Below are 25,401 nucleotides of genomic sequence, written 5' to 3' on the forward strand. Positions count from 1 at the left end.
TGACCGTAAAATCCAGATCAATGTTTCTGGGTCAAATTTCAAACAACTATAAGGTGTGTTCATGCTTACTCAGAATCACCGAATCTGATATAACAGAAGGAAGACTTTCAGCCCATCGTACGTGTTTTGTTCAATTGTTGTGTTTGATTATGCCTGTCTGTTGACTGTTCTCATTTCTGTGTATTGTAATCAAGCCTCTGGGTATTGTCATAATATACATCCAGGTATATAATGGTGTGCAGACAGGCAGTGATTGACACACAGGATGACCAGTGAACACACAGAACACAGCAGCCAATCATCAGACAGGACATGACCACCATAAAGCCAGAGGGCACTAGTTTTCCCGCTCTCTTGGGATCCAGCCTCTGAGACAGTCAGAGCCCGTGAGCAGCAACGAGAACAAACACCATGTGGTAGTAAGATAGTCTGGTCAGGTTAGCCTCAGGTCTCCAGTCAAGTCAGCATAGTGTCAACCCACATTTAAAGCATGTTTTATAATTAAGTGTTCAATAAAATTGAGTTGCATTTCTTCAAGTGTTGGAAGCCTGTCTCTCTCACCACTGCAGTAAACGCAGTCCTCGTAGACCCAGCTTACCCAACACATCAGGTATCATTCCAGACAAGGAGAAATGTGAAAATTAGCCCAAGCTTGTGACTGCAGACATTTTAAAAGCTTTTGTTAATAATGACCTGTTTTCATTTGGAACCTGGTGTATATCATCTATCCGTATCTCCGAGGTACAAAATATAATAGGACTTGTGACTGTTCTTTGAAAGAGAAATCTAGTTAATACCATTCCTACTCTCTTTCTCTATAGCCCAACTGATTTTTGCCATTCAAGTATTTATTGATTTCCCCTCTTAAAAGTCACTATTCAAACTGCTTCCTTCACAAGATCATAACTCATGGTTTAAGACAAAAAATTTAACCTCCATATAATGTCAAGTACAAGTCACTGAAGGTGTGAGGCAAACACATAAAAATTACTTCCAGAGAGATGTGCAGCACATTGTGAAAGCGATGCAGAGACTTTTAGCTATATTGCACATTTCATGACTTCACAGCATCCCAAAGGGCTTCATAGTCAAGTAAATGCTATTATGAAATGTAGTCACTGCTAAAATGTATAAAAACATAGCAGCCAATTTGCACACAGCAAGCTCCCACTGACAGCGAAGATTTTGGTGAGGGATAAATGTTGATGAATATTGATACATGTTGACTCAGCCCCCAGGAGAACACCTTTTTCAAAATAGTGCCATGGCATCTTTTACAGCCACCTGAGAGGAAAGGTAGGACGTCTGTCTAACATCTCATTCAAAGCATAACGCTGCTGATAGCGTCGCACTCCCTCAGTATTGCCAGCCTGGAATAGGTGCTCAAATCTCTAGAGTAGGACTTGAACCCGCCAACATCTTACTTAGAAACAAGTGTGGTACCACTGAATAATAGTTTCCATTGGGAAGGAGCATCTGGATTAACATTCTGGTGGCTAACAACACCTTCGCAGCAGTAGACTTCTCTTTATGACTTCAGTAAAATAAATGTTTTTCCTTGTTATTCAAACAAAATAATTCTCAACAACAGCTTCATTTAAACCTTGATTTTCATAACTTTGGGCTCTAAATCTTCAGTTCCATAATGTGTGAGCATTCTTTTTAGAGGTGAGAGGTATCATTTTCCAATTAACTTCCTCCATCTCCTTGCACCACTTCCTAGGAGGTCAGTGACTAGTCCACCATTAGACAGATTACAAGCATGGGTTTGAGTTCTTCATAAGTGAACAGCAAAAGTGTAGCAAGCAGTTACAAAATTAGAGAGTGCATTTTCCTAACCACAGCATGCCACATTAAAATGGCATTTCCACCAGTTGGAGAGGGGAAGCTTCATCAACAACTGCTTGCCTCTCATTCAACACAAACCAGATAGCCACTAAACCTTGCAATGGCCTCCAGCAGCTGTTCTCCCCTCTCTTGCGGTTTTTTGCTCATCAGTGTGACAGGCAGTTACTTTCAGCCTGACAATGAGTGACATTGAGTGACAGCTATGGCAGTTAGTCGTGCTCCCACCTCTGCCTAAAAAGGATCTGGGTTCAGGTTCCACTCCAAAGTTTCAGCACAAGAAATCAATGCTGACGTTCCAGTGCAGCCCTGACGAAGTTTGTTGTTGAAGGGTAATCATTGTTATAATGTTAGTAACATAGCAACCAATTTTTGCACAATAAATTTCTCATAGAGTCATAGAGTTTTCCAGTACGGAAAAATGCCCTTCGGTCCATCGAGTCCGTGCTGGCCATCGAGCATATTGCAAACAGCAATGTGATAATTACCAGCTCATTTGCTTTTCAATATTGTTTGAGGGGTAAATGTTGACCAGAAAAATTAATTAATTAATTAAAAATTAATAATCGCTTATTGTCACAAGTAGGCTTCAATGAAGTTACTGTGAAAAGCCCCTAGTCGCCACATTCCGGCGCCTGTTCGGGGAGCTGGAACGGGAATTGAACCCGCGCTGCTGGTCTTGTTCTGCGAACAAGTTGTCATTTTTGAAATAGCACCTTGAGGTCTGTTACATCCACCTGAGAAAACAAGGCATCGGTTTAGCACTTCATCGAAAAAGCAACATCTCTGACTTGAGCCACAGCTGACAAAATGCTACCTCCTGTAAGTTATTCACCCAACTCAGCCTTGCTCCAATATCATGTCAGCAATGTATGTGTGGACAACAAGCCCTTTCATATCTGAATCATTAGCTCAGCACGCATAGACATTCAAGCTTGTAAATTAATTTTCATAATTTTTGAACCAGATCACTTGGTTTGGCTGAATCTATTGCCCACTGATGATATGGCTGTTACTGCATTTTGAAATTAATCTTCACAAGTAGCTGTCCATAACGATGAATCCCCATTCTTTTTTCTTCACTGTATGATCTGTGTCTCTAAACCCCATAATGGCCTAAATACAATGATTCAGCCATTTTTAAATGAAATCCTTTTCCCTTTTACATGTTGTAGTGGACTCGCCAACATTAAGGGCATTTAAATGGTCATTGGATAAACATATGGATGAAAAGGGAATAGTGTATATGGGCTTTAGAGCGGTTTCACAGGTCGGCGCAACATCGAGGGACGAAGGGCCTGTACTGCACTGCAATGTTCTATGTTCTATGTTCTATAACCTGCTCGGATCCTATTGGCTGTAATGATATGTATAGTACAAGTGTAGTAAAGGGTTAACAAGAGAGACGACATATAACTCAACCCTAGATGGCGTTACTAAGTGATCATATGAAAGGCTGCGTCTCTAGGCATGCTGGGAAGAGCTGTTGGGGATTTCAATGTAGAAGGATAGAGTGAGGTTGCGTTATAGTGTAGTTTATAAATTAGAGAGATTATTGATTACTGTATCACAGATTCAGTACTATTGTTTTATTATCTGTTACTCAGTAAAGTGTGCGAACCTAATCATGTTAAGTAGTGTAAAATAAATTAGTTTTGATTGAAACTTCTTAGTTTTATTTTCTTTGCCAACACTACATACCTGGCTACCTTGAAGAACAAGACAAGGAATATAACATTGGCTGGGGAAAATTGGTTATCTCATGAAATGTTTTTATTAAAAAAACAGTAAACATTACAGTTGTACAAGGCCAAATGGTACAAACGCTCATTTTGCGTTGGATAAACTGGGTACCTGTGGTAGTCACCACTGTTGTATATATATCACATGAGGTGTATTACGGTAAGGCTCTTGCACTACAGGTACGGGGGTGGATCCCTGGCTGCTGGCTCCACCCAGTACGCGGAGTATAAATGTGTGAGCTCTCCGAGCTGCAGCCAATTCGGCAGCAGCTGCGGGAGGCTCCACATCTCTGCGTAATAAAGCCTCGATTACACTCTACTCTCGCCTTGTCATAATTGATAGTGCATAATTTTATTACGCAGAGATTTTACAACGATGGATCTCTGCATCAAGCCCGATCACCTGCAGCTGCACCCTCAAGCAGACAACGCCAAGTCGGCCTTCGCACATTGGCTAGCTTGCTTTGAGGCAGACATCGGATCTGTGACAGAACCACCATTAGAGGCACAGAAGCTCCAGATCCTGTACACGTTTCTGAGCTCCAATATCTTTCCCCTCATCTGGGACGCGCCTACCTACGCTGAAGCCATGGCGCTACTGAAGGAGAACTACACTTAGCAGACCAACAAAATCTATGCCAGTCACTTCCTGTCCACGCGGCATCAACTCCGCGGTGAGTCTGTGGAAGATTTCTGGCGTGCCCTGCACACCCTGGCGAGGGACTGCGATTGCCAGGCCGTTTCGGCCATTGAACATTCTGAACTCTTAATTAGGCAGAGGGTCAGCGTACGTCTGCCAGTGCCTCTTAGAAGTGGCTACCCTCGACCTAGCGACGACCAAGAAACTCACAGTCACCTCCCCCAATGTACAGGCGTACGCCCCCGACCGCACGGACCCACCCGCCCTGGACATCATGGGCCCCGCCAGCGAACACCCCATCGTGGACCCAACCAGCGTCCGCCCACAGCCAACCCCAAGCCTGCGCCGTGTGGCAGTCAACCAACCCCGGGGGACCCAAGTGCTACTTCTGCGGACAGACAAAACACCCTCTTCAGCGCTGCCCAGCGTGGAGCGCGCTCTGCAAGGTCTGTGGGAAGAAAGGACATTTCGCTGCTGTGTGCCAGGCCCGCTCGATCGCCACAGTAACCAGACCCATTATACCTGCACCCCCCACGTGTGACCCGTGGACGCCGCCATCTTCCTCGCCTCAGACCACATGCGGCCTGTAGGCACCACCATCTTGTTCACCTCACAACGCGTGCAACCCATGGGTGCTACCATCTTGCTTTCCTCAGGACACGTGTGTCCCGTGCGAGCTGCCATCTTTAACGCCACCCGCCACATGCGCCCCGTGGGCACCGCCATCTTCCCTACCTCAGGACCCCTGCTCGTCGGGCACCTCATCGGGCCGCTCATCACCTGCAATGGCCGCCGACCAGCCAGGGGCCTTCAAACACCAGCCGCATCTCGCCTCCATCACGATTGACCAGTCCCGACCGCACAACCCCGCGACACCATCGACGACAGTGAAGGTCGACGGGCACAAGATATCCTGCCTCCAGGACTCCGGATGCTCTAAGAGCTTCATCCACCCCGATATGGTAAGGCGCTGCTCCCTCATGGTACACCCCATTAACCAGAAAATCTCCCTGGCCTCCGGATCCCACTCCGTGATGATCCGGGGCTACAGCACCGCCACCCTCACCATCCAGGGCATAGAGTTCAGCGGCTTCTGGCTCTACGTCCTCCCCAACCTCTGTGCTGCTTTGCTACTCAGCCTGGACTTCCAGTGCAACCTCCAGAGCCGAACCCTGAAATTCGGCGGACCCCTACCACCCCTTACTGTCTGCGGTCCCACGACCCTCAAGTTCGACCCACCAACTCTGTTTGTAAACCTCACCTCGGATTGCAAACCTGTCGCCACCAGTAGCAGATGGTACAGCGCCCAGGACAGGACCTTCATCAGGTCTGAGGTCCATCGGCTGCTACGGGAAAGTATTATCGAGGCCAGCAACAGCCCCTGGAGAGCCCAAGTGGTAGTTGTGATAACTGGGGAGAAAAACAGGATGGTCGTTGACTACAGTCAGACCATCAATCGGTACACGCAACTCGATGCGTACCCCCTCCCACGCATATCTGATATGGTCAATCAGATTGCACATTACCGGGTCTTCTCGACAGTGGACCTGAAATCTGCCGACCACCAGCTCTCCAGTCGCAAGGCGGACTGCCCATGCACCACGTTTGAAGTGGACGGCCGCCTTTACCACTTCCTTAGGGTTCCCTTCGGCGTCACCAACGGGGTCTCGGTCTTCTACCGGGAGATGGACCGAATGGTTGACCGGTACAAACTGCGGGCCACCTTCCCGTACCTGGATAACGTCACCATCTGCGGCCACGACCAGCAGGACCACAACACTAACCTTTCCAAATTCCTCCACACCGCCAAACTCCTCAACCTAACCTACAACAAGGAGAAGTGCGTGTTCAGCACTAACCGATTAGCCATCCTCGGCTATGCGGTTCAAAATCGGGTTCTAGGGCCCGACCCCGATCGCATGCGCCCCCTCATGGAACTCCCCCTTCCCCACTGCCCCAAGGCCCTCAAACGATACTGAGGGTTCTTCTCGTACTACGCCCAGTGGGTCCCTAACTATACGGACAAGGCCCGCCCACTCATTCACTCCACCATTTTCCCACTGACGGTCGAGGCTCACCAGGCCTTCAACCGTATCAAGGCCGACATCGCCAAGGCCATTATGCACGCGGTCAAAGAGACGCTCCCCTTCCAAGTCGAGAGCGATGCATCAGACATCGTTCTCGCCGCCACCCTCAACCAGGCACGCAGGCCCGTGGCATTCTTTTCACGCACCCTCCATGCCTCCGAAATTCGGTACTCCTCTGTCGAGAAGGAGGCCCAAGCCATAGTAGAAACTGTGCAACATTGGAGGCATTACCTGGCCAGCAGGAGATTCACTCTCCTTACTGACCAACGGTCGGGCGGTTGCCTTCATGTTCAATAATACACAGCAGGGCAAGATCAAAAATGATAAAATCTTGAGTTGGAGGATCGAACTCTCCACCTACAGTTACAAGATTTTGTATCACCCCGGTAAGCTCAACGAGCCCCCCGATGCCCTATGCCGCCGAGGTACATGTACCAGCGCATAAGCTGACCGACTCCGGACCCTGCACGACGATCTCTGTCACCCAGGGGTCACCCTGTTTTTTCACTTCATAAAGGCCCGCAATCTGCCCAACTCCATCGAGGAGGTCAGGGCTAGCACTAGAGACTGCCAGGTCTGTGCGGAGTGTAAACCGCACTTCTACCGACGAGACCGAGTGCACCTGGTGAAGGCCTCCCGCCCCTTTGTACGCCTCAGCATGGATTACAAAGGGCCCCTCCCCTGCACCGACTGAAACATGTACTTTCTTAACGTGGTCAACAAATACTCCAGATTCCCCTTCGTCGTCCCATGCCCCGATATGACGTCTGCCACCATCATCGAAGCCCTTGATAGAACCATCAATTCACCAGACACGTGTTTACGATGTGAATCTAGGCTTTAATCGACTTACTTCAGATCCAGCCTGTTACCTGTCGATGAACTCGTAGTGACCCAGGCTGACTCTGGACACGGGTACTTTTCAGCTGCACTAGGGGGAGGAGTCGTGGGCGGAACCAAGGGTGGAGCCCAGTACAAGTTCCTAAGTGCTCCCAGCGCTACTCCCCGTAGTGGTAGGACAGCGCTACTGCGCTTACAACAGTGTGAATTAACATATATATATTAACATATATTACATTCACCACATTCACCCCCTTCAAAAAAATCAAGTCCGGCGGGGGTGGTGGTCTAGTCTATGAAGTTAGTCTGTCCGGCGGTCGAATTGTCCGCTGAGATCTGCGGAGCACCGGGGTTGCAGCCTCTTCTGGTGGCTGGATGGGTGTGGTGTGCTGGGATACGATGGGGGACTCCAGGGAAGGTTGTATTAGAGCTTCACACTCTCCTGGTGCGACCAGGGACTGCGGGCGCTGGGGGCTGGCTGGCGCGGGGGCATGGAACTGGTGGAGCGAGCTCGCGGGCTCGGGAGCACAAGGGGGCGGCAGCATGGGATGTAGGGTGAGAGATACTTCTGTGGGGGTAGGGGGGTGCTGGATCCGGCGGGTGCCAGATCCCGGAGGGATACAGTGTCCTGATTGCCGTCAGGGAACTCGACGAATGCGTACTGGGGTTGGAGTGGAGCAGGCACACCTTCTCAACAAGGTGGTCGGTTTTCTGCGCCCTGACGTGTTTCCTCAGAAGTACGGGGCCCGGTGTCCTCAGCCATTCCGGAAGTGAGACCCCCCTGGTAGTGCCCCTGGAAAAAACAAAGAGCCTCTCGTGAGGGGTCTGGTTGGTCGCCGTACACAAAAGGGACCTAATAGCGTGGAGCGCGTCTGGGAGGACTTCCTGCCACTGAGAGACTTGGAGCTTTCTAGACCGGAGGTTCTCCCTTTCCACCTGCCCGTTTCCCCTGGGGTTGTAGCTGGTAGTCCTGCTCAAGGCAATGCCCTTTTCGAGCAGATACTGATGCAGCTCGTCGCTCCTGAAGCAGGAACCCCGGTCACTGTGTACGTAGTTGGGGAAACCAAACAGGGTGAAGATGCTATACAGGGCCCTAATGACTGTGTGGGAGGTCATGTCGTGGCACGGGATGGCGAATGGAAAACGGGAGAACTCGTCTACGACGTTTAAGAAGTAAACGTTCTTGTTAGTTGAGGGGAGTGGCCCTTTGCAATCAATCGCGAGGCGTTCAAAGGGCCTAGAAGCCTTGACCAGGTGGGCCCTGTCTGGTCTATAGAAGTGCAGTTTGCACTCCGCACAGATCGGGCAGACCCTGGTGACCGCTTTCACCTCCTCGTTGGAGAAAGGCAGGTTTCGGGCCCTGATGTAGTGGTTGAGCCGGGTGACCCCCGGTGGCAGACGTCATTGTGGATGCTTTTTAATCGGTCGATCTGCGCACTGGCGCATGTCCCGCGCGCATCCGGAGGCTCGTTGAGCTTCCCGGGTCGATGTTTGATATCGTAATTGTAGGTGGAGAGTTCGATCCTCAACTTCAGAATTTTATCGTTTTTTATTTTGCCCCTTTGCGAGTTGTCGAACATGAAGGCAACCGATCTTTGGTCGGTGATGAGGGTGAACCTCCTACCTGCGACGGATAGCCTCCACAATAGCTTGTGCTTCTTTCTCGACTGAAGAGTGTCGGAGTTCTGAAGCGGAGAGGATATGGGAGAAAAATGCGACTGATCTCCCTGCCTGATTTAACGTGGCTGCAAGAGCTTCCTCTGAGGCGTCGCTCTCTACCTGAAATGGGCTGGATTCATCCACCGCCCGCATGGCCGCTTTGGCGATGTCCTCCTTGATGCCGTCGAAGGCCTGCCGTGCCTCGGCTGACAGGGGAAATCGTGTGGCCCTAAAGAGTGGGCGGGCTTTGTCCGCATATTGAGGGACCCACTGCGCGTAGTAGGAAAAAAATCCCAAGCACCGTTTGAGGGCCTTGGGACAATGATGGAGGGGGAGTTCTAAGAGCATACGGTCCGGGTCTGGGCCCAGGACTCCGTTTTCCACGACATAGCCGAGGATGGCTAGTCTGGATGTGCGGAAAACGTATTTCTCCTTGTTGTCCGTGAGATTCAGTTTCTGTGCCATCTGGAGAAAACGGTGGAGGTTGGTGTCGTGGTCCTGCTGGTCATAGCCGCAGATGGTGACATTGTCCAAGTACGGAAACGTGGCCCGCAGCCCATACTGGTCCACCATTCGGTCCATTACTCGTTGGAACACCGAGACCCCATTTGTGACGCCAAAAGGGACCCGGAGGAAATGGAAGAGGCGGCCATCGGCCTCGAATGCCGTGTTGTGGCGGTCCTCCGGCCGGATTGGGAGCTGATGGTATCCAGACTTCAGATCCACCGTGGAAAAGAGCCGGTACTGGGCGATCTGGTTTACCATGTCGTAATCCTGGGGATGGGATACGTGTCGAGAAGCATAAATCTATTTATAGTCTGACTGTAGTCGACCACCATACAGAATTTTTCCCCAGTCTTAACGACCACCACCTGAGCTCTCCAGACACAATTGCTGGCCTCTATAACCCCCTCACTGAGTAGCCTTCGGACCTCTGCTCTGACAAATACCCTATCCTGCAGGCTATACCGCCTGCTATGAGTGGCTACGGGTTTACAGTCCTTAGTGAGATTGGCAAAGAGAGGAGGGGGGGGAATTCGCAGCGTAGCGAGGCTGCAGATCGTGAGTGGGGGCAGGGGCACTCCGAAGCTGAGGGTGAGGCTCTTGAGGTTGCATTGGAAGTCTAGGCCTAATAAGAGTGGCGCGCAGAATTCTGGACCGCAGATTGGTCCAGGGTGACCGTGCTGAGTTGCGGGTAGTCGGCGGCTCGATCAGCTGTGCTGGAGTGGCCCCGTGATGACTGCCCTCTGAGTTCATAGTTTAGTTCAAATTCCTCCGCTGAGTTGTCCGAGCGCGGAGATGCCGATCGGGCCCGTGGATCGCATGTGGCGGGCGGCGAGGAAGATGGCGTCCACTATGGCGGCCCCCATGAGTCGCACGTGGCGGGCGGCGAGGAAAATGGCGTCCAAGATGGCGGCCCCCATGAGTCGCACGTGGTCGGTCGCGTGGTGGAGGTTTTCCAAGATGGCGACCCCCATGGATCGCACTTGGCTGGAGGGGGCGCAGTCGGGGCATAGGCCGCAGCGTTTCAGGCCCCGCAGGGCTGCGAGTGAGGGGAGCGGTTACTGCGAGTCACTGGGGAGTTGGAAGCTGGGGCCCTTTTAGCGAGGCACACTCTTGCGTAATGCCCTTTTCGCCCGCAGCTGCTGCAGGTCGCATTGCGGGCCGGGCAGTGCTGCCGCGGGTGCTGATTCTGGCCGCAGAAATGGCAGGCTGGGGCAGTATGGTGGCTGGGCGGTCGCATAGCACAGGCCTGGGGGAGTCGCTGGTCGGGGGCCCATGATTAGGTCGCGGGGTCCGCGGGGAACGAGTTAAGGCTGCGGAAGGAGACCTCCATCGTGATCGCAGCTTCCACAGTCGTTTCTAAGTCCTGGGCCCCTTTTCCAGCAGTCGTTGGCGCACATAGTTAGACCTGAGGCCCGCTACAAAAACATTGAGTACCGCCAATTCCCTGTGTTCAGCCGCGGTAACCGCTTGGTAATTACAGTCATTGGACAAATTGTTAAGTTCTCTTAGGAATTCGGCGAGTGATTCCGTAGGCCGCTGACGGCGAGTCGTGAACACATGGCGAGCGTAAACTTCATTAATGGGCCTTACATACATTTTTTCGAGAACTGCTAGCGCCACAGTATATGAACTGGCCGAGTTTAGTTGCGTCGAGATTCTGTGGCTCACCCTCGCGTGCAGTAGACTTAGCTTCTGATCCTCTGTAGTTTCGGCTGTGCTCGTTCGGCCAGGTAGGCCAGTGGGAGAAGATTTCTTTAGCCTTTGCATCCTGCGAGTTGAGTTCCAGGCGTCCAGGCTTGAGGGCCGATTCCAGAATCGATCTTTACTGTTCTTAAGTCGATTAAATTGATGGAACCATCAATTCACCAGACACGTGTTTCCGATGTGAATCCAGGCTTTAATCGACTTGCTTCAGAGCCAGCCTGTTACCTGTCGATGAACTCGTAGTGACCCAGGCTGACTCTGGACACGGGTACTTATACAGCTGCACTAGGGGGAGGAGTCGTGGGCGGAACCAAGGGTGGAGCCCAGTACAAGTTCCTAAGTGCTCCCAGCGCTACTCCCCCTAGTGGTAGGACAGCGCTACTGCGCTTACAACAACAGTGTGAATTAACATATATTACATTCACCACAGCCCTCAACATCAACTTCGCTCTGTTCGGTTTCCCCGCCTACGTTCACAGCAGATTCCAGGCTGCACGGAACAGCAGCTTGCAAAGTTCCCAAAACAAAATGCTGGAACTCACAGGACATACTGACTCTTGGAGTATGAGCTTCCCCACTGAGGGGGTGGGGGGAGACGGGGGGGGTGGGGGGGGGGGGGAGTTGTGGGGCAATTACTAGCTGTTGCAGCTGTATAAATAGAGCTGGCCTGTGTGGTACCGGCTAGAGAAGGAAGCAGTAGTGAACGACTGCTACTGTGTACATATGGTTGTAAATAAAGTTACTTTCTGTTTGATTGTACAAATTCATGCTGGATTCTTCGTGACCCTCACAAAAACTGTTAACCCCTGAATAAGTCTATCAGGTGGATGAGTTATTAAGTCCCCCCCCCCCCCGCATCCTACCCCGCCATCCCCCACCCCTCCCACATCCAAGCTACACTTCATCCTGACTTGGGACTGTTCTTTCACTGTTATATGGTAAAAATCCTGGAACTTCCTTCCTAACTGAACTGCTGCTGCATCTGCAATCTTCAAGAAAGCAGCCCATTGCCATCTTCTCAAGCACAGATAGGTATGAGCAATGAATGCTGGTCTTGCCAGTGATGCTCACATAGAATCATAGAATCCTTACAGTACAAAAGGAGGACATTCGGCCCATCAAGTCTGCACCGTCCCACTGAAAGAGTATCCGACCCAGGCCCAATCCCTTGCCCTATCTCCATAACCACACCTAACCTTTGGACACGAAGAGGCAATTTATCATGGCCAAGCCAGGTACCCTTTTGGACTGTGAGAGAAAACTGGAGCACCCGGAGGAAACCCATGCACGAGGATAATGTGCAAACTCCGCACAAGCACCCAAGGCCGAAATTAAACCCAGGTCCCTGGCACTGTGAGGCAGCAGTGCTAACAGTTTTGCCACATCCCATGACAGAATTTTAAAAAGAACATTGTCTAAGGATGTTAGCTCCGATGATAGTTTTTTTTTCTCACAGCCATGCACAAAGTACTTTACATGGAGAATGTAATTGTATTTAGTAGACTCAACGTGAATCATGTTATCTTGACAGGAGAAAAAAAAACTATTTCTAATTGCAGCCAGGACAGTGAGCAGCTATCATGCTGAAGGATCCATTCTACACAGGAGTTTGGTTTGGAAGACGTATTTGGAGGGGAGGTGGGGGGGGGGGGGGGGTGGAAATGTTGAAACATAAGTGAGATTAATGAATAGCTTTTAGTCCAACATCTCCAAAATAACTGCAGGCACATAAAACAAGGTTGCTGCATTGTTATCATCAATGCAGAGACTGTTTGTTAATATGAATAGACAGTATTATACAACACTTAAATCTATCTCAGTGTCAGCATGTTGTTTCTCTGTCCTAACATTCTTTGAATGATCATGTAAAAGATGAACAGCACAAACAGTAATGATCACATATTGACGTGAAGAACACATTATTTTGTTTAACCAGCCATTGGACACGTGAGGAAAAACATCACTTGGCTCACAAGTCTCCAAATGAATCAGAAATCCACATCAGTAGAGTTTGCCTGATGCAGAATTCTCTCCCCAAGGAGATGTTCTTTTTACCCAAGGCTGCAGAATAAAAAGATAAGTTGTCAAGATCAAAAGCACCTCCAGATGAATGCCGGGCACTTCTCAAGCTCTACTGGCTGAAACCATGCATCATGCGAGCTCAAAGTATTGATAAGAATCCCAAAGTCTAATTAAAAGACCTTGGGGGCGATTCCGGCGCTAATCTGGCTCTGTTGGAGGAATAGCAGGACAGCCCTAAAATGGGAATCGCGTCAGGCGGCAAAACAGTTTGCCATTCTCCCGCGCTTCTCTAGCTGGTGCAATTAGGCTCTTGTCCAGAAAGGGCCAGAAATATATCAAACCTCATCTGCATTAATTTTAATCTCATTAGCGAGATTGAAGTCAAATGTAGTGGCAGCCCGGGACTCACCCCCCCCCCCCCCCCCCCCCAGCAGCGGAAGTCACGTGAGCATCATTTAATTCTGTTCGACAAAAGCGGGGACCAGGTGCCATGGACACCAAGCGGGTGGGAGGAGGTGAGGAGCTCTCTCCCGTTACCTCCGTGCAGATCAAGGGCACCGTAGTTTATGGTCCAGTGCTGGGGGTAGTAGTAGTAGTAGTAGGAGGAGGAGGAGGAGGAGGAGGAGGAGGAGGAGGAGGAGACTCCTTAGGGCAGCTGTGGTTGTTTGGGGGGGGCTGGAGGGGACCAGGTCAGGACTCGTCCTGTGGTTGGGTTGAGGGTTTGGGGGGGGGTTGCATTTGTGTGGCACTCAAGTCATCTTTAAATCTTGTGGAGACCCATAGCAGGGCCAACCACAGCTGCAGCCAGTCACAGCCAGTTACCAAACCATCACAGTTCAGAGCCACGCTGCAGCTTATCTTACAAAAGTTTATTTCACTCCCCTTGACGTTCCAATTGACTCTGTGGTTGCAATGTTGCAGTCTGCCCTCTTTTTAATATATTTTTTAATTGTTGCTGACATTCCACTTCACACTCTTTTGACTCTGAGGGCCACCTTAATAGAGGGATTAGCCTTGTAAATTGTGATAGCCCTTGACAGTCGCAGAATTTTGAAGTGCCTCCTTGAAAGCTCAGGTGGCCTGTGTGAACGGATGATTTGGGGATGTCCTGCAATCTTTGATGCCTGAACATCGTGCCTGTACTCCAGGTGCATCAGCACCATAGAAGCAGCTGCTGACACTGATACAACAAAGAGCAGGGTTCACTGCTGAGGACCTTCTTGCGGCCAATGAGTAACCATCTGTATGGGCGGTGGACAATCGAAAATGACCTCCCTAATGTTGCTGGAAGAGGCCTGGGGTCTCGGGGCTCCTGATCTGGGCGGAAGGGAGTGTGCAGAGTGAAGGTTGCCAACACAACTTGTTTGCTTGATTTCATTCTGAGAGAAAGTGGGACAGTCATATTAGGGTGGGTGAGGACTGCAACACCAACTTCCCATCAGGCTTCAAGGCACAGTTAAAGTTCGGGCAGCCCTGAGTGTGATGGCATGACAGCAATGATATCTCGGGTTTCCAAGACTGGGTATTGACTATGCGTTGTTGTTTGTCACTTTGTCAACTCTGTTAGATCTTGAGTTGGATTGAATTGGATTGGATTTGTTTATTGTCACGTATACTGAGGTACAGTGAAAAGTATTTTTCTGCAAGCAGCTCAACAGATCATTCAGTACATGGGAAGAAAAGGGAATTAAACAAAATTCAAGAAAATACATAATAGGGCAACACAAGATATACAATGTAACTACATAAGCATTGGCATCGGATGAAGCATACAGGGTCGGATCATTCGGGAGGCAGAGGTGGTCATAGACAGGAGCTTCAGGGAAGTAGTTACACCAAAGACTGGAGATAGATGGGTAACTGTAAGAGGGACTGGGAAGAAGCAGTCAGTGCAGGGACCCCCTGCGGTCGTTCCCCTGAGTAACAAGTATACCGTTTTGGATACTTGTGGGGGGGGACTTACCAGGGGTAAGCCATGGGGTACGGGACTCTAGTCCCTGTTGTTCAGAAGGGAAAGGGGGAGAGGAGCAGAGCATTAGTAATTGGGGACTCAATAGTCAGGGGCACAGATAGGAGATTTTGTGGGAGCGAGAGAGACTCACGTTTGGTATGTTGCCTCCCAGGTGCAAGGGTAAGTGATGTCTCGGATCGTGTTTTTCGGGTCCTTAAGGGGGAAGGGGAGCAGCCCCAAGTCGTAGTCCACATTGGCACTAACGACATAGGTAGGAAAGGGGACAAGGATGTCAGGCAGGCCTTTAGGGAGCTAGGATGGAAGCTCAGAGTGAGAACAAACAGAGTTGTTATCTCTGGGTTGTTGCCCGTGCCACGTGATAGTGAGACGAGGAATAGGGAGAGAGAGCAATTAAACACGTGGCTACAGGGATGGTGCAGGCGGGAGGGATTCAGATTTCTGGATAACTGGGGCTCTTTCTGGGGAAGGTGGGACCTCTATAGACAGGATGGTCTACATCTGAACCTAAGGGGCACCAATATCCTGGGGGGGAGATTTGTTAGTACTCTTTGGGGGGGTTTAAACTAATTCAGCAGGGGCATGGGAACCTGGATTGTAGTTTTGGGGTACGGGAGATTGAGAGTAGAGAGGTCAGGAGCACAGATTTGACTTCGCAGGAGGGCGCCAGTGTTCAGGTCGGTGGTTTGAAGTGTGTCTATTTCAATGCCAGGAGTATACGAAATAAGGTAGGGGAACTGGCAGCATGGGTTGGTACCTGGGACTTCGATGTTGTGGCCATTTCAGAGACATGGATAGAGCAGGAACAGGAATGGTTGTTGCAGGTTCCAGGGTTTAGGTGTTTTAGTAAGGTCAGAGAAGGGGGCAAAGGAGGGGGAGGTGTGGCGCTGCTAGTCAAGGACAGTATTACGGTGGCAGAAAGGATGCAAGATGGGGACTCTTCTTCCGAGGTAGTATGGGCTGAGGTTAGAAACAGGAAAGGAGAGGTCACACTGCTGGGAGTTTTCTATAGGCCACCTAATAGTTCTAGAGATGTAGAGGAAAGGATGGCGAAGATGATTCTGGAAAAGAGCGAAAGTAACAGGGTAGTTGTTATGGGAGACTTTAACTTTCCTAATATTGACTGGAAAAGATATAGTTCGAGTACATTGGATGGGTCGTTCTTTGTACAATGTGTGCAGGAGGGTTTTCTGACACAATATGTTGACAGGCCAACAAGAGGTGAGGCCACTTTGGATTTGGTTTTGGGTAATGAACCAGGCCAGGTGTTAGATCTGGAGGTAGGTGAACACTTTGGAGACAGTGACCACAATTCGGTGACCTTTACATTAGTGATGGAAAGGGATAAGTATACCCCGCAGGGCAAGAGTTATAGCTGGGGGAAGGGCAATTATGATGCCATTAGACATGACTTAGGATGTGTAGGTTGGAGAAGTAGGCTGCAAGGGTTGGGCACACTGGATATGTGGAGCTTGTTCAAGGAACAGCTATTGAGTGTTCTTGATCAGTATGTACCAGTCAGACAGGGAGGAAAGGGTAGAGCGAGGGAACCGTGGTTTACCAAAGAAGTGGAATCTCTTGTTAAGAGGAAAAAGGAGGCCTATGTGAAGATGAGGCGTGAAGTTTCAGTTGGGGCGCTTGATAGTTACAGGGAAGCGAGGAAGGATCTAAAGAGAGAGCTAAGACGAGCAAGGAGGGGACATGAGAAGTCTTTGGCAGGTAGCATCAAGGAAAACCCAAAAGCTTTCTATAGGTATGTCAGGAATAAAAGAATGACTAGGGTAAGAGTAGGGCCAGTCAAGGCCAGTGGTGGGAAGTTGTGTGTGGAGGCTGAGGAGATAAGCGAGATACTAAATGAATACTTTTCGTCAGTATTCACCAGGAAAAAGATAATATTGTGGAGGAGAATGCTGAGATCCAGGCTATTAGAATAGATGGCATTGAGGTGCGTAGGGAAGAAGTGTTGGCAATTCTGGACAAGGTGAAAATAGATAAGTCCCCGGGGCCTGATGGGATTTATCCTAGAATTCTCTGGGAAGCCAGGGAAGAGATTGCTGAGCCTTTGGCTTTGATTTTTAGGTCATCATTGGCTACAGGAATAGTGCCAGAGGACTGGAGGATAGCAAATATGGTCCCTTTGTTCAAGAAGGGGAGTAGAGATAACCCCGGTAACTATAGGCCGGTGAGCCTAACATCTGTGGTGGGTAAAGTCTTGGAGAGGATTATAAAAGATACGATTTATAATCATCTAGATAGGAATAATATGATTAGGGATAGACAGCGTGGTTTTGTGAAGGGTAGGTCATGCCTCACAAACCTTATCGAATTCTTTGAGAAGGTGACTGAACAGGTGGACGAGGGTAGAGCAGTTGATGTGGTGTATATGGATTTCAGTAAAGCGTTTGATAAGGTTCCCCACGGTCGGCTATTGCAGAAAATACGGAGGCTGGGGATTGAGGGTGATTTAGAGATGTGGATCAGAAATTGGCTAGTTGAAAGAAGACAGAGAGTGGTGGTTGATGGGAAATGTTCAGAATGGAGTTCAGTTACGAGTGGCGTACCACAAGGATCTGTTCTGGGGCCGTTGCTGTTTGTCATTTTTATAAATGACCTAGAGGAGGGCGCAGAAGGATGGGTGAGTAAATTTGCAGACGACACTAAAGTCGGTGGAGTTGTAGACAGTGCGGAAGGATGTTGCAGGTTACAGAGGGACATAGATAAGCTGCAGAGCTGGGCTGAGAGGTGGCAAATGGAGTTTAATGTGGAGAAGTGTGAGGTGATTCACTTTGGAAAGAATAACAGGAATGAGGAATATTTGGCTAATGGTAAAATTCTTGGTAGTGTGGATGAGCAGAGGGATCTCGGTGTCCATGTACATAGATCCCTGAAAGTTGCCACCCAGGTTGATAGGGTTATGAAGAAGGCCTATGGTGTGATGGCCTTTATTGCTAGAGGGATTGAGTTCCGGAACCATGAGGTCATGTTGCAGTTGTACAAAACTCTAGTACGGCCGCATTTGGAGTATTGCGTACAGTTCTGGTCGCCTCATTATAGGAAGGACGTGGAAGCTTTGGAACGGGTGCAGAGGAGATTTACCAGGATGTTGCCTGGTATGGAGGGAAAATCTTATGAGGAAAGGCTGATGGACTTGAGGTTGTTTTCGTTAGAGAGAAGAAGGTTAAGAGGTGACCTAATAGAGGCATACAAAATGATCAGAGGGTTAGATAGGGTGGACAGCAAGAGCCTTCTCCCGCGGATGGAGGTGGCTAGCACGAGGGGACATAGCCTTAAATTGAGGGGTAATAGATATAGGACAGAGGTCAGAGGTGGGTTTTTTACGCAAAGAGTGGTGAGGCTGTGGAATGCCCTACCTGCAACAGTAGTGAACTCGCCAACATTGAGGGCATTTAAAAGTTTATTGGATAAGCATATGGATGATAAGGGCATAGTGTAGGTTAGATGGCCTTTAGTTTTTTTTTCCATGTCGGTGCAACATCGAGGGCCGAAGGGCCTGTACTGCGCTGTATCGTTCTATGTTCTGTGTAGTGTTAATGAGGTCAGTCAATAAGAGGGTCATTTAGGAGTCTGGTGACAGTGGGGAAGAAGCTGTTTTTGAGTCTGTTCGTGCATGTTCTCAGACTTCTGTATCTCCTGCCTGATGAAAGAAGTTGGAAAAGTGAGTAAGCCGGGTGGGAGGGATCCTTGATTATGCTGCCCGCTTTCCCCCGGCAGCGGGAGGTGTAGATGGAGTCCATGGATGGGATGCAGGTTTGCGTGATGGACTGGGCGGTATTCATGACTCTCTGAAGTTCCTTGTGGTCCTGGGCCGAGCAGTTGCCATACCAGGCTGTGATGCAGCCCGATAGGATGCTTTCTACAGTGCAACTGTTCCCTCATAGTCCAGCGAGTCAGGCCACTACAGCCACTTGGCCATCGTCATTATGCTTCAGCACTCTCAGCTGCATTATTCCCCAAGTCAGGGCCAGAGAAAGACTCCCTCAAAGTTAAGGGCTGAAGGTCACTGGCCAGACAAATTATGTGGTGGCCAACGGCGCCCCCCCCCCCCCCCCCCACATTGATGGGTGGTCAGCTGCAAGGATCATGAGGACAATGGGTTGTAGGGAGGGTTAGGGATTTGAGGGTCCTGGAATGGAAGAACTAACTGTCTGTCAGTCTCTCTCCTTCTCCAAATCCTTCCAGATACAAGACAAATGTTGGGATTGATATCCTGCTGAGGTGTCTGTCATCCTGATTGTCGCATCTGTGGTGGGCAAACGTCACCAAAGGCATTAAGGCCAATGAAGGCTGGAGCCTACACCACATTGGAAGGAGGCCACTGCACTGGCTCAAGACCTAACCACCCATCCTGCTGAACAGGAGGCTCGAAGGGACCATCAAAGATCATCTAGGATATACAGGCCTCGATGTTCGTGCATTGAGCTGACTGCATCTCAACAGGGAGATATTGCAGCAGCTGTGCCACATCCTTGTGGACATGGCACCTCATGGAGGAGGAGGTCACTGCAGCCCCAAAGCTTCTACGCCATTGGGTCATTTGAGGGCTCAAACTGGGAGCTGTGCGGCATCTCGCAGCCCACAGGTGGATCCTGGATGTAACGGATGCTCTGTATACCCGGGCATCCGACTCCATCAACTTGGACTTGGACTAGGCCCACCAAACTGTGCCACATCGGGATACCCAGGGGACCATCAATGAGATGCAAGTGCCCTGCTAGCACCGTGGCATCAGGGAGTACTCTATATTAACAGGAAGGGGTTCCACTCCCTGAATGTCCAAATCCTGTGTGACCACCGCCTAATGATCATGCATGTGTATCTTGGGAGCATGCATGACAGCTTCATGCTGCGGCACTCAGAGATTCCCCCGGTGTCAATGAGGACCACACCCATATGCAGGGTTGGCTTGTGGGGGACAAGGGATACACTTAAGGTCATGGCTGAAGGCACTAATGCGGTGTCCTGAGACTGAGGTGGAGTGCTGATACAATGAGGCCCATGCATCACCCGTTGCCAATGAGTGGCATATCGGACTGCTGGAAATGCGATTCCGCTGCCTGGACACTCTGGTGCTACAGTGCAATACAGCCCCCAGGAGTGTCTCCCGCTTTGTGGTGATCTGCTGTGTCCTCCACAACCTGACACAGAGGCACAGTGACATACTGGATGAGGAGGAGGAGGAGGAGCATGTAGCCTCATCTAAGGAGAAAGAGAAGAATCAGGAGATGCTGGAGGATATGCCTGAGGAGGACCCAGAGGATGGAGGACAGGCAGTGGCTAAGGGTTCAACATGCCAGGACCAGGGATGCTCTCATAGCCTCCAGATTCACTTGACACAAGGCTGTTTGTTCGTCAGCTGAACATGCACCGCACCACACCTTCCATTCGTGATCTACCTGATCCCCCCCTTTCCCATAACCTGTTGTCACCCTTCCTCCCCTCCAGGGTCTATGTCACATGATACCAAAGTGATAGGCCTGTATTGGCATTGTCAGAGGAGAGTCCCTTAAAGGGAAACTGCCTTTAACAAAAACCGAATCACAAATGAAACTTTAAAAATTATATCAAAATGGGATTAACAGGGTCAGTAAGGCATGTCAGTCCCCGCGGTGCCCAATGGGCATGGAAGGTCTCAAGAGTGCCCGTGGACACTGCATACTACTTTCCAGGGACACCCGGCCATGAACGAGGGTCAGAGTGGCGGGTCGGAAAAAAAACCCTTGATCACCGTTGTCTGGCCCTGTTGATGGCAAACTTAGACAGGCCCAGGAATAGATTCACGAGGAGGTCCTCCTACCTACCCACCCATCTCCCCACCGGGTGCCTGTAGATTGGGGGTTTGGGGCTAAAGTGCAAATATAACTGCAACAAAAGGTTTATTAAATAGCTAAGCAGGAAGTGCAACCTATAACAACCTATATAAACATGGTCCATGGACTCCACAAGACCACAAAAAGGGCAGATATCTTGGAAGTCTGTCACAAAGCTGAATAGGTGCTCTGTGGTGAATTATAAACACTAATAATCCACACTGTATTGTACATTATGTGTTGAGCCTGTACCTTGTACTAGATCATGTGTAGTTGCGCGGCTCTACCCATAGGGGGAGATGAGGAGCTTGTACTGGGCTCCACCCTTGGCTCCGCCCATGGCTCCTCCCCCTAACCGGAAGTATAAAGGTTGCTGTTGTGAGCCTGTCTGCCTGTTCATCTAGAGTTCATCTCGTCACAGGCAGGCTCTGTTGTAAGACGATTAAAACCACTGTTCGCTTCCAACTACGTGTCGCGTGAATTGATGGTCTCATCACAATATTGGACTGCTGGAAATGCAATTCCGCTGCCTGGACACTCTGGTGCTACAGTGCAATACAGCCCCCAGGAGTGTCTCCCACTTTGTGGTGATCTGCTGCGTCCTCCACAACCTGACACAGAGGCACAGTGACATACTGGATGAGGAGGAGGAGGAGCATGCGGCCTCATCTAATGAGAAAGAGAAGAATCAGGAGATGCTGGAGGATATGCCTGAGGAGTACCTAGAGGATGGAGGACAGGTAGTGGCAAGGGTTCAACATGCCAGGATCAAGGATGCTCTCATAGCCTCCAGATTCACTTGACACAAGGCTGTTTGTTCGTCAGCTGAACATGCACCGCACCACACCTTCCATTCGTGATCTACCTGATCCCCCTTTCCCATATCCTGCTGTCCCCCTTCCTCCCCTCCAGGGTCTATGTCACATGATACCAAAGTGAGGGGCCTGTATTGGCATTGTCAGAGGAGAGTCCCTTAAAGGGAAACTGCCTTTAACAAAAACGAATCACAAATGAAACTTAAAACATAATACCAAAATGGGATTAACAGGGTCAGTAAGGCATGTCAGTCCCCGCGGTGCCCAATGGGCATGGAAGGTCTCAAGAGTGCCCGTGGACACTGCATACTACTTTCCAGGGACACCCGGCCATGAACGAGGGGCAGAGTGGCGGGTCAGAAAAAAACCCTTGAGCACCGTTGTCTGGCCCTGTTGATGGCAAACGTAGACAGGCCCAGGAATAGATTCACGAGGAGGTCCTCCTCCCTACCCACCCATCTCCCCACCGGGTGCCTGTAGATTGGGGGTTTGGGGCTAAAGTGCAAATATAACTGCAACAAAAGGTTTATTAAATAGCTAAGCAGGAAGTGCAACCTATAACAACCTATATAAACATAGAACATAGAACGATACAGCGCAGTACAGGCCCTTCGGCCCTCGATGTTGCACCGACATGGAAAAAATCTAAAGGCCATCTAACCTACACTATGCCCTTATCATCCATATGCTTATCCAATAAATTTTTAAATGCCCTCAATGTTGGCGAGTTCACTACTGTTGCAGGTAGGGCATTCCACGGCCTCACCACTCTTTGCGTAAAAAACCCACCTCTGACCTCTGTCCTATACCTTTACCCCTCAATTTAAGGCTATGTCCTCTCCATCCGCGGGAGAAGGCTCTCGCTGTCCACCCTATCTAACCCTCTGATCATTTTGTATGCCTCTATTAAGTCACCTCTTAACCTTCTTCTCTCTAACGAAAACAACCTCAAGTCCATCAGCCTTTCCTCATAAGATTTTCCCTCCATACCAGGCAACATCCTGGTAAATCTCCTCTGCACCCGTTCCAAAGCTTCCACGTCCTTCCTATAATGAGGCGACCAGAATTGTACGCAATACTCCAAATGCGGCCGTACTAGAGTTTTGTACAACTGCAACATGACCTCATGGCTCCGGAACTCAATCCCTCTACCAATAAAGGCCAACACACCATAGGCCTTCTTCACAACCCTATCAACCTGGGTGGCAACTTTCAGGGATCTATGTACATGGACACCGAGATCCCTCTGCTCATCCACACTACCAAGAATTTTACCATTAGCCAAATATTCCGCATTCCTGTTATTCTTTCCAAAGTGAATCACCTCACACTTCTCCACATTAAACTCCATTTGCCACCTCTCAGCCCAGCTCTGCAGCTTATCTATGTCCCTCTGTAACCTGCAACATCCTTCTGCACTGTCTACAACTCCACCGACTTTAGTGTCGTCTGCAAATTTACTCACCCATCCTTCTGCGCCCTCCTCTAGGTCATTTATAAAAACGACAAACAGCAACGGCCCCAGAACAGATCCTTGTGGTACGCCACTCGTAACTGAACTCCATTCTGAACATTTCCCATCAACCACCACTCTCTGTCTTCTTTCAACTAGCCAATTTCTGATCCACATCTCTAATTCACCCTCAATCCCCAGCCTCCGTATTTTCTGCAATAGCCGACCGTGGGGAACCTTATCAAACGCTTTACTGAAATCCATATACACCACATCAACTGCTCTACCCTCGTCTACCTGTTCAGTCACCTTCTCAAAGAACTCGATAAGGTTTGTGAGGCATGACCTACCCTTCACAAAACCATGCTGACTGTCCCTAATCATATTATTCCTATCTAGATGATTATAAATCGTATCTTTTATAATCCTCTCCAAGACTTTACCCACCACAGACGTTAGGCTCACCGACCTATAGTTACCGGGGTTATCTCTACTCCCCTTCTTGAACAAAGGGACCACATTTGCTATCCTCCAGTCCTCTGGCACTATTCCTTTAGCCAATGATGACCTAAAAATCAAAGCCAAAGGCTCAGCAATCTCTTCCCTGGCTTCCCAGAGGATCCTAGGATAAATCCCATCCGGCCCCGGGGACTTATCTATTTTCACCTTGTCCAGAATTGCCAACACTTCTTCCCTACGCACCTCAATGCCATCTATTCTATTAGCCTGGGTCTCAGCATTCTCCTCCACAATATTATCTTTTTCTTGAGTGAATACTGACGAAAAGTATTCATTTAGTATCTTGCTTATCTCCTCAGCCTCCACACACAACTTCCCACCACTGTCCTTGACTGGCCCTACTCTTACCCTAGTCATTCTTTTATTCCTGACATACCTATAGAAAGCTTTTGGGTTTTCCTTGATCCTACCTCTTGTGGTCCACGGACTCCACAAGACCTCAAAAAGGGCAGATATCATGGAAGTCTGTCACAAAGCTGAATAGGTACTCATTGCCAGATCACTAGTGAGTCAACTACATCATGAACAAGGAATCACAAAAACACACACTTATCAAAACAGTTGGAAAATACCAAAATGAGATATAAGGAAGAACAGCAGCATTTTGGAGGTGACATTTTACTTCAGATCCAAATATATTCCTTACTCTGATCTTCAGATAACTCCAAGTACATTAGCTGTGTCGAGCTGTCAACCTTTAGCTATATCTCTGTCTTTGCACACAACTATTCTATTGAAAGGAACAGGTGCGATAAATCTGAAATGATCTCCATTAGGTAAAGGTAGCAATTAAAATATAATTGAAGAATCCTGACTTAAAGGACTGTGTGAGATGATCCATAAGATGCTGCACAGTGTGTAATGTAACAAGAACATTTTTGTCTATGGTGTATTGCTTTATTTTTGTTGGCTCTTGTTGAACAAAGGAAATTTAAAATGCTAATAGCCTATATTATGCAGATGTAATGATGGAAAAACTGACAGCCATCAGCATCATTACCCTATGAATAGACAGCTGCCTCTGGGGCTGCACATGCACAGGTTAAATGTGAAAATCCAGAAATGATAGTCAGTGATTTTGTGCTCCTCTGTATAGTGTACGCTGTTGAATTTGCCACAAACAGCAATCTTTAAAAATCTCTGAAGTGATAAGAATTTTCCTTTTCTTGCTGTAATATTGCTGTTGAAAACCCCCAAAAGTAATGGATTAATGAGTTCGAACTGTGTTTTTTTCTGGTGAACTAAGTCGTAACAGCAGCCCCTCTGGCCCTGGAAAACTAATTTTACATTTGTGTAATGTCAATTTTTTTCATTATCATAAAAAAATTACTTATTTAATATACTATTTTTTTTTAAAGTCCGTGATGTTTCAGTTTCAATATGTATTTCATGCTGTGAAATCTATAAAATATGGAGGATAATCAGTAGACTTACTTCCTGGCACGATATCTGTGAGAATTCTTCAATTTGATTGGTTGCTTAGTGTGTCTAATGACATCATTATTGCAGAGAGAGCCCCTTCATGTGGCACCAGGCACAAATTGACATCAGGAAATGTGCAATTCATGTAGAATTGTTCTGATCGTTCTGGGCTATATCTCAGTTGAATTGCTGCCAGAAAGCAGTGAGCCAGGGTTATGAGCTTAATTAGGGAATTCCGTCAGGGTGATTAATCACGTTAAGGAGTAAGCAGTGGTGTTTTGAACAATATGAAAGCGAAATACTGCAGATGCTGGAAATCTGAAATAAAAACAGAAAATGCCAGAAATAC

Source organism: Scyliorhinus canicula, chromosome 16 (genome assembly GCF_902713615.1).
Source record: "Scyliorhinus canicula chromosome 16, sScyCan1.1, whole genome shotgun sequence".
In the NCBI taxonomy this organism is placed as follows: Eukaryota; Metazoa; Chordata; class Chondrichthyes; order Carcharhiniformes; family Scyliorhinidae; genus Scyliorhinus; species Scyliorhinus canicula.